Below are 15,966 nucleotides of genomic sequence, written 5' to 3'. Positions count from 1 at the left end.
ATAGAAAGTAAAACTGGGGTGGGGATGAAACCCACAAGCTTCGTTACTGCAGTATGAAGTTGGCCGGTTAAGGCTTACAATGACCACTTCTGGTGATCTGCCCTGTTAGGAGCACAAAGGATTGCTAGATCCACCTTGTTAGAGGATTTCCAAACATACAATAAAGTATGCACTCTGTTAGGAGATTTACAAAAGACTGTTAAGTCTACCTTGTTAAAGGATTTACAAAAACTGATTCACCTGTTAGAATGAAACAGTGGATCTGATTACAACTGATTGCTGATAAGATCCGCTATGCTCTGATTCACCTTGATGTGATAGATAAAAACTTTTCTGCTTCAAACTCGACCTGTTGAATATCTTCACAATTCAGCCCATATACTTTCGCACGCATGTATTTCTTTCTCGCTTTCACACTTTCACACTTTCACATTTCCACTCATTACCATTGCCATAACTATCCTTGAATGATACAATACATTGCATATATATACCATCCATATAAACAATACATGCAAGGTCGGCTAAACAATACATGCAAGGTCGGCTAAACAACAAGTGCAAATCTCTGTACAAAGTCGGCCCAAGGTAAAAGCTCGGGTTCACTAAACTGACTCGGTGTCCTTCTGATACTCGGCGTCCACTGCGTTACTCGGCATCGTCATGCACTCGGTAGAAGTGAAGGCACGGTTCATACTAAACACTTCGAGTAGTTCTGAACTCGGTAACCACTGGAGACTCGGTAGAAGAGATGTCACTCGGTGAATACTTCTATCTGAACTGTTGCTCGGTGATCAAAGGAAATACTTGATAGAACCTTGTGACTCGGTGATAGTTAGTTTCCTTGATATCCGTCTGAGCTCAGTAAAAATTAATTTCCTTGATAACCTCAGAAGCTCGGTTATCATGAAGTTCTCGGTTACATCTTAGTACATCTTTACTCGTTCAAAACTGATTCCTTTCTTTACCTTGAACACTCGGTAAACACTGATTGCTTTGTTCACCTTGATCACTCGGTAAACACTGACTTCTTTGTTCACCTTGATTACTCGGTAAATACTGACTTCTTTGTTCACCTTGATTACTCGGTAAACACTGAGAACTAGGTAAAGCTTGGCTTCCGATGAGAGCTCGGTAAGTATTCAGAATCCAATAAGTGTTGTAACTAATGACAAAAATGTATCATAATGCCAACAAAAGATGCCATCATGCATTTGTTTTACTTCTATTCCTAGAAAGTATTTCAAGAGACCTAGGTCTGTCATTTCAAATTCACTTTTCATGGCCTCTTTGAACTCACCAATTAGAGCCTTGTCATTTCCAGCAAAAATCAAATCATCTACATACAAGACAACAATCAATACATTACCATCTGTTGCCTTGATGTAAAGAGTGGACTCACCATTTCTTTTGCTAAAGCCATTGCTCATCAAATATGAGTCAATCCTACGGTACCATGCTCTTGGAGCTTGCTTGAGCCCATAGAGAGCCCTCTTCAATCTATATACTTTATTTTCTTCACCTGAAACTTCATAACCAGGTGGCTGCTCCACATACACTTCTTCCTTCAATACACCATTTAGGAAGGCGGACTTCACATCTATTTGAAATACCTTCCACTTATGCTGAGCTGCAATTGCTATGACAGCACGCACGGTTTCCATTCTTGCAACTGGGGCATAAGTCTCATCATAATCTCTTCCATACTGCTATTTGTAGCCCTTGACTACCAGCCTTGCCTTATGCCTATCAATCTTGCCTTCAACATTGCATTTGGTCTTATAGACCCATTTCACTCCAATCACTTGCTTCTTGGGAGGAAAATCTATTAGCTCCCATGTCTCATTCCTTTCTATAGCATCTATTTCCTCATCCATGGCATTACACCATTTCTTCTCCTTGATAGCTTCCTCAAAATATACTGGATCACTATGAGAAAATAATGCAAAATTAACACTCTCATCATAATCTTCATACCTTTCATCTTGGTATATCTCTCTAAGACTCTTGGTCTTTCTTGGTAACAGGGAGGAGAGTGTGAGATTAGAATCTTCATTGCTGCTGCATTGCCGACTAGGTCGGTCTTCACTGGTACTCGGCACTGACACTCGGTCATGCCTAGAGGAGCTCGGCACTATCTAAATCTGCTTGCCTTTTCTTCTATCTGCTCCTTCTTCTTGCTGTTCATCAGCATCCTCTTCACTTATGATTGGCACTTTACTAGAAGTGCTCGGTGACACATCAGTTGAACCATACCAAGACTGATTTTCAAGAAATTCCACATCTCTTGAAAGCATCATCTTGTTGTTCAATGGGTCATACAATCTGTATGCCTTTGATTCTGGGCTATACCCTGTGAAAATGCATTTCACACCTTTGTCATCAAATTTTTGCCTTTGCTCTTTAGGCACATGTGCATATGCTACACATCCAAACACCCTTAGGTGGTCAACTATCCATCTTCTTTGTGACCATGCTTCCATTGGAATTCTATCACGGGCTGCCTTTGTAGGACACCTATTAATTAGGTAAACTGTTGTTGCCACAGCCTCTCCCCAAAATTCCGTTGGGAGACCTTTCTCTTTCATCATGCTCCTTGCCATTTCAATAATGGTCCTATTCTTTCTTTCAGCCACTCCATTCTGCTGTGGTGTATAGCTGGCTGTGAGCTCTTTCTTAATGCCATGTTTCCTGCAAAAGTTTACAAAAGAATTGGAGGTATACTCCCCTCCTCTATCTGATCTTAGGACCTTGATATAGTGTCCACATTCTCTTTCAGCCTGGGCTTTAAATTCTACAAATTTATCAAATGCTTCAGATTTATTCTTTAAGAAATACACCCATGTCCTACGACTGAAATCATCAATAAATGTCATGAAATAAGTACTCCCCCCAATGGAAGTAACTTGCATAGGACCGACTAGGTCAGTATGCACTAATTCTAATGGATATCTAGCCCTCCTAGAATTTTAAGAATTAAAGGGAAGCCTATGTTGCTTACCCAAAATACAAGCCTCACACTTGTAACAAGAATTTCCTACATGTGGCAAACCTTCTACCATTCTTTTATTTGACAATAAATTTAAACCAGCATAGCCAAGATGACCATACCTGAGGTGCCATAGCCGTGAGGGGTCTTCAATCACACTCCTTAGAGCTGATTGTGTGGGAGGTGCAGCACAAACTTGAGATGAGAAACATGTCTCTATCCTCAAGGGAAACATTCTATTCTTTGTCATTTGAACTGCTGCAAGTAGGTTTTTGCTCCCATCCTTTTCTTGAATGAGACACATGTCATTCTCCATCAGCACTTTGTATCCATTTTGAATGAGCTGACCAATGCTCATCAAATTGTGCTTCATACCAAGGGCGAAATACACATTTTGTATTTCCCTTTTCTCACCTTTCTTGGTGCGGACCATAATAGATCCTTTGCCCACAACTGGTAGGGTTCCATTGTTACCCATCTTAATTTCTGATTTGAAACTCTTGTCAATGAATGAAAACAAGGTTTCATTACCACTCATGTGGTTGCTACATCCACTGTTGAGGTACCAAACCTCAGGGCTTCCTTCTTCACCAACATTACACATGATGAAGGCAGTGTTTTCACTTCCCATATTCACATTAGCCACATTTGCTTGTCTTGACTGATCTTTCTGCTTCTTCCAACATTCATTTGCATAATGCCCATATTTATGACAGTAGTAGCATTCTACATTACTCTTATTTGAGTTGTAGTTTTTCTTACCTCCTCTTGAAGTATTTTGTGAGCTACTTGCTCCATCTGCTCTATCTGAGCCTTCTGCTGTAGCATTTCTTTGTCCTCCATTACCTCGACCTCTGTCTCTGGAGTTCCTGCCTGAGCCTTTTCTTCCTCTCCCCCTTCCTCTTGGATTTGACTGAGCCTTGAATGCTTGCTCTTGGGAAGATGAAGAAGTAGATCTATTGATCCTGTGCTCATGGGTTTGAAGTGTACCCATCAACTCATCCATTGTCAAAACAGTGAGGTCTTTTGCCTCTTCTATGGTAATGACCAAGTTGTCATATTTATGAGGTAAACTCCTCAATATCTTTTCCACTATCCTTTGCTCTTGATAGTCTTCTCCATTTGACTTCAACTGGTTAATCACATTGGAGGTCCTTGAACTGAAGTCTGTAATTGATTCATTTTCCTTCATCTGAAGGTTCTCAAACTCCCTCCTTATATTCTGTAGCTTTACAGTTCGAACTTTATCAGTCCCCTTGAAGTTAGTCTCAAAGATATCCCATGCTTCTTTTGCATAATTTGCTGCTGCAATCTTTGGGAAAACTGTCTCTGTCATTGCTGACTCAATCAAACTCAATGCCTTAGCATCCTTCCTCCTTGATTCTTTCAAATGAGTATTCTGTGCATTTGTGAGGGCAGCATACTGAGTTGGATCAGTCACATCATTGAATCCATTAACCACAAACTCCCACAAATCATTTGCAACCATTATGGTCTTCATCTTCTTTGCAAATATATCATAATTCTGTCCATTGAATAATGGTGGCTGCTGCCATATCTTTCCTGCATCTCCTGCCATGTCAAATATTCCAAGAAAACAAAATGCCCTAACTCACTGTGGATGTGGGGCCTCAAAGCTCTGATACCATGTGAGAAATATTAAAAATTTAAATTTAAACTTTTGAAATATTTCACTCGGCACCCTAAAATTGCTTGGCGCGTGAAGGTGCCGAGTGCCAGTTTTACTCGGCACTTGATGGTGCCGAGTGACAGATTGCTCGGCACTTGCTCGGAAACAATAGATGCCGAGTAAGCTCGGCTCCAACAGAAAAAAAAAATAGAAAAAACTTAATGCAATTTTAACGTGAATGCTTTCACCATTAAAACCAAAGAGCCATAGCTTTAACCTTTCAAATAAATTATTCAAATGCAATGAATAGAAGAGGAAGAAGAATGGATTCGAGTATGCCTGATTTCTTGTATTCAACTGAGATTAAAAACATTACAAATATGGGAGCATTCGGCTTCAACCAGAAAACCCTAAATTTACCCTAAAACTGGAACAACTTTAATAACTTTAAAACTTTAAACTTGTAGCTCTAATGGCTGCATACCATAATGCCTGGAGCAATCACTGCATCAACAGGACGAATCCAATAACCACGAACTTACAGTATGAACAGAGGAGGAATCACGTGCAGTTGCAGGCACAAACTTCTTTCCTTCTTCTTCACTGCTCTTCTCTGCAACTTCTAATCTAATCTGCTTGATCTGCTCTTAATAGAATGAATGTTAAAACATTCCTTTTATTATATTCTTCCTTTCCCTCTCAACGTTCAAATTTCAAATTCTCACCTACCAAAATGAATGCCTGCCGTCCATGAGTGCATGCGGTGACCTGACAGGGTAGATGGGCTTGGGGCTCGAGGACAAGCCACAGACGTTGACGTTAATTTCCAACAGGGACTTATGGACTGGCAAATCTGACATCATTTCGAGGAGCTGATGGTGAGTATCATGCCTAATAAAAAAAATCAAAGAAAATGTAAATCCTGTAGGTCCCAAAGTAGTCCCACGTGATATTTAAACTTGACTACTACAAAGATTGGCAGATCCAATAGCCTATTTCACCTTGTAAAAAATAGAAACACCTTTTCACTTCATTGGCAAGACCTGCAGCAATACATAAATTTGAAGTGAGTATAGCTCTTCTGCTTTGGATTGTTTCCAGATACTATAGCTTTCCAACACTGCATGCATCTCCCGAGTTTTCAACAAATCAGAATTTACAGACCATAAATATATATTATTTCTGTAAATCTGGGATTGTGAAAAAAAATGTAATTCAACAATTTTAAATGAAAATGTGGAGCGATGTTCTTCTGCAAATGGTCATTCACACAATATATGTGAATTTTCAGGCCAGAATTCTAGTCCTTCAGATGGTGATAAATTGTACTCAACATGAAATATCTATGATTTGGTGGAGGAAGCATTTGCATCAATTGGTCCATCATTAGTTTTACAAATGTCACCTCTAGTTCTGTAGAACTTGTCGTCTCCTAAGAAAATTCAAAATATAATGCTCATAAACCTACTTCATGCAATGCAAATGCTTCAAAACATACACTCATTGGGTCAAATTTCAAGAGTAACACACTGATTTATTTGAGTGGAACCCCTAATATAGGGAGAGCTTTGCAGAAAACTGGCAGCAATTGTTTATCTAGATTAAATGAGGTACTCTACTCAAGCTCTCAGGTACTTTCTTCCTCTTAGTTCTTTAGGGCTAATTTTTCTTTTTATGAACTGCATGGCTGATGGAAACTAAATGCAATATAACATTAGTCTATAACATCTATTCTTGCAGTTTTTCGTTTCCTGTAAACTGGCAAAGCTAACATAGCTCAATAAGGAGGTCTCAATATAAATACCATCTTCTACTAAGGTACCATAGAAAACAGTGAAAATGAATAGTAATATTTTGAAGCCTATGAACCCACATCATTCCAACAAGTTTCGTTAAGTGACACACAGTTTTCTAATTGCAGAACCAAACATATCGAATTGTATTTAAATTTTTTAGCAAAGATCCAGGTGACTTTCCCTCACACTAAGGACACAAGTGAGAAATTTTCCTAAAATAACTTAATAAGATTTTGAATGCCTCATTTATTTAAAAGATCAATGTTCCAAACAAGCCAAACTGTCAAAAGTATTCCATCATTCTTTGGTTTTAAAATTGGAATTTTAACATGTGGTTAGATTATTGAATGGTTTTCCCAAAGTCCAACAGATATGAAAAGTTGTATTCGACTTGGTTGTGCAATAATCTCCATTTATGTAGCCATGACATCTTGTGCTTGGGAGAAGATAAGGTTTTTAACACCAATTATGCTCTTGGCTTCGCTATCCTTTAATATATTATAATTTAATTCTCTCATTTAAAGGTATGCTTGTTATACAGCTAGGTAATAGTTTGCAAGAAAGTCTAGAATGCCTTGTTGCTATCCATGAGACTGATTTCTGGAGAACTGATAAGATACTTGTTCAAGTAAAGCCATGGTTGGCTTCTATCAGAGATGGTTGTCAACTTGTATGGGATATTTTCATGTGATGGAAAACCTTCCTTTTTAAACTTTCAATCGTGGGCACTTGAATGTATTATTACCATCATTGTTTAAATTTTTTGGACATAAAAATTTATACTCCCAAGAAAGCTAATAGGGCAACATTTTTTAGGTATGGTTCAATTAAGTAAGGTTTTGATGCCACTAAATGCTCCTGATATTTACTCTGTATGGCCAATTACAATTGTAGCTGGTGAAGACTTACTTTAGCTCTAAGAGGCTGCAACTTGAATTTTCTAGGCATAAAGTAAGTTTTAACTTAACATTTCAAGTTTGAACAAAAAATGGTTAAATCATTAAGCGTTAGCTAGCTTTATTGGCTTATCCAAAAGAGATATGATAAAACCAGTGCCCAGGGCTGTAAATACAGATTTCATTGTGCTTACAAAGGAAAATATACCTTTGCAAAAGTTCCAAAGCGAGTTGAGGAGTCAAATATTTATCCAAGAATGGTGCATGAGCAGATGAAATAGTTACTCATAATCTCAAAGGGTCCAACTAATGTATTTCTCCGTTGCTTCTTTGAAGTAGTAATTTCATGTTTAAAACCACTATGTTACATTAAACATTTTGATCTCTGTGATTTAAACCATGATGGTCCGAACTGCCTCTTTCTTGTGCTTGGACTTCCTTTTCTTGGATTAGACTGATGAAGGGGTCATTTCTCACAAGAAAATTTCATATGGATTTTGTTTTCAGGTGGAACACATTCTCAAAGGAGATATCTCCTCTATCATTATTGCAGACGGTGGCATTTGTATAGAGTTGCAGAGTCTTCAACTGGAAATTGGTGATTTAACTATGGCAACAAGAAGCGCTGATGTGTTCTCCTTTGATGATCAAGTGTTGGATAATGTTCAAATAGGAGTCAAAATGGAGATCCTCTATTTTATGAATGAATTGGAATGCCTTTTCCAAAGAAGCGACTAGGAGAAAGTATATTGGAAACTCCAAGATTGGTTTCTTGCTTTAGATGCCTCTTAATATATGGCATAGAACATGATTGGCATGCTTTGATGAAAAGACTCTTGACATATTTTTTATCATGAATGTTGTGCTGGAGGGACTATCACATGAGGAAATAGCAAACTTATTAGAATCAAACCTCCTTGACAGAGCTGTGAAATGAGTGTAGGAAAATGGTGGATGTTCTTTTGCGCTATTCACCGCCTTCAAATCACAATAATGATTTAAAAAAAAATGCTTCAAATTCACTCTAGACTGCCCGGTCCACTTGGTCTGACACTAGTACATGTAGCTGTCAATATGCAAAATGCTGAGAATATGGTGGACGCATTAACTAGTGATCCAAATGAAGTGAGGAAAAAATAATTTACAATTTTTTTCATTTGAAAGTAGTGAGATTTATAGATGTACCCTTTTCTCTTATTTAAAGTACCCTTTTACGGTCTTTATTGTGCAGGTTGGGAACTCAACATTAAATACAAGTCAGAAGAGTCCAAAGACCTTTGCTAGGATACAAAGTAATCTATCATACAGAGATATGGTAGAAAAAAATTTCTATCAAGAGAAGTTCCCCGGTAATGAACAAAATTTGGGATGCAAAAGCATATTTGGATGAACCCACAACAGGTAGTGGAGCAAGTGCAGTTAGGGCGGGAACAAAGCTGGAAAATTTGTCGATTAGATTGATTTAATTAATAAATTCACAAGTTACCTTCCGTATCTCAGTATTTTAATGGGCAATAAGAAAATATATATTGATCAAATATATATGTTGCCGGCCCACCCAATGATTTGCGAGCATGAAAATGCACGTAGACCGAAAATATTGAAAGAACGGATTAAAATTGTTTCTCTGATTGATCTGAAGAAATCAGAACCCTTATATATATATTGAGATGGACGGATTGTGTTCCCACATGAAACCCTTTCGCACTATCGAAAAAGAAAGAGGTGTTAACATGGCGATTGAAATTACCGCCAAACAATCCGAAGTCAAGGTCAAATGAGATAGTTACAAACTAAGCCCGATGAGATAATCCATTTGAGCGATGAGGATGACGTGGGTCCATCAGCATAGAGGACATGAGGGGTTCCCAAATAAATATAGAGGGAAAAATATATTATGAATGACATAGATGTATTAAGGTGATAAATTATGATGATTATTATGAAATTAGTACACATATATTATTATCACTATATATGCTAATTTCATACTTATATTATAAATAAGAATATAACAAGAATATATTCTAGTGCAATTTATATTTTCGCTTTATGTTTATTGGACCGAAGTTATAAATCACTAACAACTTTCACTACATCAATCAAAACCCTTATGTTAAAAAATGTGGGGTAGATGAGTAAGAGTAATCACAAGCTCTCATTGGAGCTTTCCTCATCTAACCATCTAATTTAACCTTGACATTTGTGGCAATAACATCTTGCAACACATTTACATGGTGATTTTCCACAGTGTTCGATTGTTGCAAGAACTCATGATGAGATGAAACTGGTAAGGAAAGGCCTTGGTCAGATCTATCTCTTTTCCATGGATTACCTCACATGAGCTCAAATTGAACTAGACCATGCCTACTAAATATGAACTGCTATTTTGTTAACCATGACATGCTTTGTATTGAGCCTGAGATTCTCCGAGATGACCATGAATATGAAATTGTATCTTCAACCTTTCTTACATCTATATTTGACTCTTTTTTTCTCTTCGTGCTACAAATACATGAAATTCATTTTTGTTGGATGTAAATTATTAAAATTATATAAAAGGGATATTTTGGTGTTGAAATCTGCACTACTATACTATACAAATGCTAAATATATGCTAAAATATCTTCTTGTTTTTCTACTATATCTACTATGATTATACCAATATTCTAATAAAAGCTTTTAAGTATGGAAATAAATTTATCTTTTCATCTTGACATTCATCTTTCTCATCAATGTATAAACATCCCCTTGGGTAAAGATTTTTGGAAATACATGGAAAATTCTTTATTGTGGTCTACACAAAAATGAAAATAGTGTGTACGATCCAAACTTCATCGTACTACTTAGCACACATTCTCAAATGAATTCAATAGTTTTTTCATTAATCTCTAAAGGGTACTAGCTCAACGAAAGAGCATCTACTTTACAAGTACAAGAATTGTGGTTCAATTCTATTGTGCCCTAATATGACTAAATTAATGATCAAATCAACTACCACATCAATTAAATAAACTACCAAATATATGACAAAATAAATAATCAAATAAACTACCAAATAAATAACCAAATAAATGATCAAATAAACCATCAAATAAGCTACCAAATACACTTCCAAATAAACTACCAAATAAATGTTCAAACATAGAGCAATCAATGATCAAATAAACTACCAAATAAATGACTGAATAAATGATTAAAATTATTTAGTCAAAAATTTGGTTGCGAGATAAATGTCTAGCAATAAACTACTTATGGTCACGTGATCCAAATTAGTCATATATCTATAATTTTTAGTAGTTTATTTAATCGTATATTGTTGTTTTTGTACTAGTAAGATGAAAATGGGAAAGAAAGATCCATTTATTATTTTAGTCGTACCTTGGTAGCTTATGAGCTCAGTTATAACAATATTGAAAAGGAATTCCTAACAGTAGTGTTTACATCCCAAAAACTCTAACATTATATGCTTGGACATACTATGCAGTTGGTTGCGAAAATAGATCCTTTAAAGTACCTCTTAAGTAGAGTTGTGCTTATAGATCAACTTGCCAAATGGATGATGATTCTTTCAAAATTTGACATTCAATATGTTGAATGTAAAGCCATTAAAGGACAAGCAATTGTTGATCAATTGGCTAAATTCCCAATTATAGATCATGCTCCAATATAGATTGATTTTCCAAATACCTCTATTATGTATGTCTCTAAGAGGACATGGAAGATGTTCGTGGATGGCTCACACACTCAAATTAGAGTTGGTGTTGCGATTTTTTTTGTTACACCTCATGGCTACATAGTTCCAAAATCTTACAAACTATTGTTTCCATGCACTAACAACATAGCTAAGTATGAGGCTTTGACTAATGGGATTAAAATGGCTCTTGAATGGATAATCACAAAATTGCACATCTATGGCGATTCCCAACTTGTCATTAATCAAGTCAATAATGATTACTAAATGAAGGATGAAAAGTTAGTACCTTATAAAAAGTTTATTGATTCCCTAAGGAATTATTTCTCACATTTCTGACATTCTAGCAGATTCCTAAGACAAAAAACAAGGTTGTGGATGCTATGGCCACTTTAGCATCTATTCTGCAATTGCAAGAACACAAGTCTCACTTTGAGTTCTTGGTGGAAGAATTATGACACCCTTCCTATGACTCCCTTAACAACCATGTAATCTGCATTGTTGTCAGCTACGACTCTTCTCACTATTCCACCATCTTTTGCTACATGTGCAACTAACAAAGTTGTGAAAAGCACAAATGTGAAATTGAATGAATATATAGAAGTATATGAGGCTGAACCTATGAAAGGAACCTAAAGAATACAAATCATTCGTATACTTTTATGAAGGTATGCCTTTTGAAGATGTTGTAAATCAAGTTGCAAACCAACAAGTTTCAATGACTATCGAGTCACATACTATAAATGTCGAGTTGAATTTAGGGACTGAGCTACATTTAGGTGCCAAGTTACAGAATGAAGTTGAGACACATTCTAATTTTGAGATTGGTGTACATGAAACAGATGTTGAACTAGCTGAAAGAGATGTACATGGTGATTTAAAATTTAAGAGTCTAAATGAAGAAAATAGAGTAGAACCAACATTATCTAAGTATGTTAAGAGACATCACTCCACTACACAAATCATTGGTGGTAAAGATGCTAGAGCAATGACAAGGAACAAGTTAAGAAATGATACATGTTTGGTAAGCATGCAAGAACCTAAAATAGTGAAAGATGCCTTAGAAGATGCAGACTAGAGTAAAGCCATGAAAGAAGAGATTGAAAAAATTAAGAAAAATAAGACATGGACTCTAGTTCTGAGACTAGAAGACAAAAATGTGATTGGCACCAAATGGATATATAGAAAAAAGTTAGAAGAAAATGATGAGGTCACAAGTACCAAGGCAAGATTAGTTTGTAAAGGATATGCACAAGAAGGAAGGATAGACTATGGAGAGAAATTCACTTCTATTGCAAGGTTGGAAGGAGTAAGAACTCTACTTGCTTACTTTGCATACAAAAGTTTCAAACTTTATCAAATGGATGTTAAGTCTACATTTTTTAATGGTATATTAGAGGAAGAGGTTTATATAGAACAACCGAAAGGATTTATTGATGCTAACAACAAAAAAATGGTATGTAGACTAAAAAATGCTTTATATAGTTTGAAGCAAGCACCAAGATCATGGTATGAGAGGCTTCATCATTATCTTTTGAAGATTGGATTTGAAAGGATTGATGATAACAACAATTTGTACTTGAAGATAGAGAAAGGAAAAGGTATTTTTTATCTAAAATTTTTGTTAATGATATTATATTTGGAGCTCAAGATACTTTATGTAAGGCTTTTGCAAATGAAATGAAGCAATAATTTGAGATGTCTATGTTTGGAGAGATAAAGTTCTTTGTGGGTTTGCAAATACATTAGATGAAATATGGAATATACATCACTCAGTCAGAGTATGTTAAGGAGATACTAAAAACTTTTGGATTAGAAGATTCTAAGCTGGTAAGAAGACCCATGGTGACAAGACATAAATTTTCAAAGAATGATGATTCAATTGAGGTGAATCAAACATTATACAAGTCTATGATTGGAAAATTACAATATGTAGTTCATAGAAAACCTAATATTGCATTATCTATAGGGATAGTGGCAAGATTCTCTACTATTCCCAAGGAGAATCACTTGATGGTAGTAAAGAGAATAATGAGATATCTGAAAGGAATAGAGGAGTATGGTCTATACTACAAGAAAAATGAGAAATTTGAATTGAGGGCTTACACTAATGCTAATTGTGTTGGAAATAGTGATGATAGAAAGAGCATCAGTGAAGGATCATTTTCCTTAGGCAAAAGGCTAGCTACTTGGACTAGCAAGAAACAAAACTATATATCTCAATCTACTATTGAAGTTGAATATGTTATTGTTGCAATAAATTGTACATTATATGGATCAAACAACTACTCAAAGGTATGAAGGAAGACATCACTGAACCAATGATACTTGTTGAGATAATTCAAGTGCTATAAATATATCAAAGAATCTTGTGATGCATACAAAGACTAAGAACATTGCAATCAAATTTAATTATTTGAGAGAATTAGTTCAACATAAAGAGGTGAAGATGGAATATGTCAACACCAAAGAGAAATTTTTTGATATCTTTTCAAAAGTATGACCTAAGGATGTTCATGAGTATCTAAGAGGTAAACTAGGGGTGATACCCCTATCAAAGAGAAGCATGAGGAGTACCCTACATCAAACAAGTTGATTAACATATGGTATAAATTGATGTAGTGGATATTGCTTTAGGAGTTGTCTAAAGTAATCAAAGAATTGGAATTACAAATGAGTCACAAGCTAGGTGACTAAGGGAGAAATTGAAAATGTTCATATCTACATATTAAGATGACAAGTGTTTGAAATTATTGTCAAAGAGGAAGATAAAGGAAATGAAATATGAGGGAGAAATCTCGATCTACCTTATTCTATAGAGAGAGATGAAAGAAAATATAAAAGAAAGATCTATCTACTATGAGGGAGATAATGTAGAGGGAGTCATAAGGATGCGTTGATTGTCAGTTGATCAAAACAAAATTTTGTAACCTATTTAGAAGATGAAAGCTATTGATAGAGGGAGAGATTTCAATACAAAGAATTATTTTCTTTTTTGGCATTCTAATTGGTCATACTAATTAAGTTTGGTCATTTTGGTTTGCCATCAATGTCAAAGAGGGAATTGTTGAAAACATATTGTTACAAGTATGAAAATATGTTTCAATCATTATTTTGTCATTGATGTAAAACCCATTGCTTTCTAGTAAGATAATTTTTTATATGATTTAAGTACTATCATTTATTTGATTGATGAAGAGGATTTTTTTAAATGAGATAACAGTAGCACCTAGAGAAAAGGTTGAGTTATGATATGAAAAAGAGTACAAGGATCAGTTAAGAAAGTAATATTATAGTGCATTGATAATCTTCTTAAGGTTGCAAAGGATGGTTACACTAATCAAGTTTAGAAGAACAAGTTAAAGAAAGTTTTTTTTACCAAGCTTAACATTCTACATTGTTGGTGTCGAAAAAAGATAGTGAAAAGTCAACCAAAAAATTAGTTGGACCAAAGCAAAGTCAATTTCAATGTAAGCTAAGTGAAACAATATAATTTGAGTAAAGTTTAGTTGATGTTGAGCACTAGTAAACTTTAATTTGTGCTGAGTGTTTTGACAATGGATGTCAAGTAACATAGTTTGTGCCCAGCATCAGAAGTTAGTTAATATTGTGTTAGCATTATGAGAAAGATAATGAATTTGATGAATTTGAGATGACAAGTTTGATTTCTTGGATTGTGTGAACCATGTGGAAGATAAGCTTGATGACCTAGTGGTATAGAATTCAATATGAACCATTCTGAGGCAAATTCAAAGAGGATTTAAAGGAGAAATTTCTAGAAGGGAATGTAATGAAAAAAGGGTAGATTCATTGAATCCTACCTAATCCAACCTAACCCTAAAATGGATGATGGAGGATGAATAGAAAAATATCTTAATTCTCTATTTATAGAGATGTTTGGTCAAAAGAAAGGGTTGCCATGTGCAAGAATCTAAGGAAGACAAGGAGTTTAGGGTATTTCTTTATTCAGTGACCTAAGAGAAGAGACTGTATTGGCAAGAAAAGAAAGAATACTTAAGGGTGTGGATGCTTGAAGGGTAAACAAGCTATCTGAGCTAAAGAGTGTGAAAGCCAAGAAGAATGGAGAATAGAAATAGATATCTGTAATCAACAAATGGAGTTGTTCTTAGATCAAGCCTTACTCCTACTTTCTAATCATTGTATTACTCTAGGGTAAATCATTTGGATTAAGGTTGAATTAATAGTCATTTGTAAATCCTTTAAAAAGGTGACATTCCAAGCGAATGATCTAAAGTCCTCTAACAAGGCTCACTCCTAATAGGGTGATTGAAATATTTTAACCAGGTCACATTTAATAGTGTGTATTGTAACCTTTAATAGGGTTGGTCTTTCATAGGACATCACCTTAGAAGAGTGAGAATGAGTAGCATGTTACTGGTGATTTTTCTCAAATTGAGTTTCCACATTAATTAATTTTGTCAAATATGCTGCTAAATATGTTATGTTTCATATTTACATTTTTGTAAATTGATTTGATAGTAACCTACAAGTTTAAGTGATTGCATAATCTAATGGATGCATGCATGGTAAAAATGTTTTATTGTTATGGGTTCACTAAGTTGTGAAAAGTTTTAATTGTCTGTTTGGACCTTGGATAACTAATTCCTATTGGAAATATTCAAGACTATGCTAAGTTATTGAAAGGGGAGTGGTGAATCAATAACTTCTAGAATTTCAACAATTTCAACTCTTAATCCAACAATCCAATTAGCATTTAATCCATCACATATAATCTAATCTAATTGCATGCATACGAAACTAAAAACATGAAAGCATTCATAACACTGTGACACAAAGATTTTGTGACCTAGAAACCTTCCAAATAGAAAGTAAAACTTGGGTCGGGACGATACCCACAAACTTTAGTATTATAGTATAATGTTATCCTATTAAAGCTTACATTGATCACTTCTAATGATCTACCCTATTAGGAGCAATAA

General features: G+C 35.3%; 1 pseudogene; it reads left to right on the top strand.

Moving 5' to 3' along the window:
* LOC149538867 (squamosa promoter-binding-like protein 16) overlaps nucleotides 1–8,995 on the top strand; it is an 89,738-nt pseudogene extending 80,743 nt beyond the window's left edge.
* The last annotated feature ends 6,971 nt before the right edge of the window (nucleotides 8,996–15,966 follow it).

This window comes from Cupressus sempervirens, chromosome 9 (genome assembly GCF_028749045.1).
Source record: "Cupressus sempervirens isolate cs-2001-9-10 chromosome 9, ASM2874904v1, whole genome shotgun sequence".
Taxonomy (NCBI): domain Eukaryota; kingdom Viridiplantae; phylum Streptophyta; class Pinopsida; order Cupressales; family Cupressaceae; genus Cupressus; species Cupressus sempervirens.
This window is presented reverse-complemented; position numbering and strand designations above follow the sequence as displayed.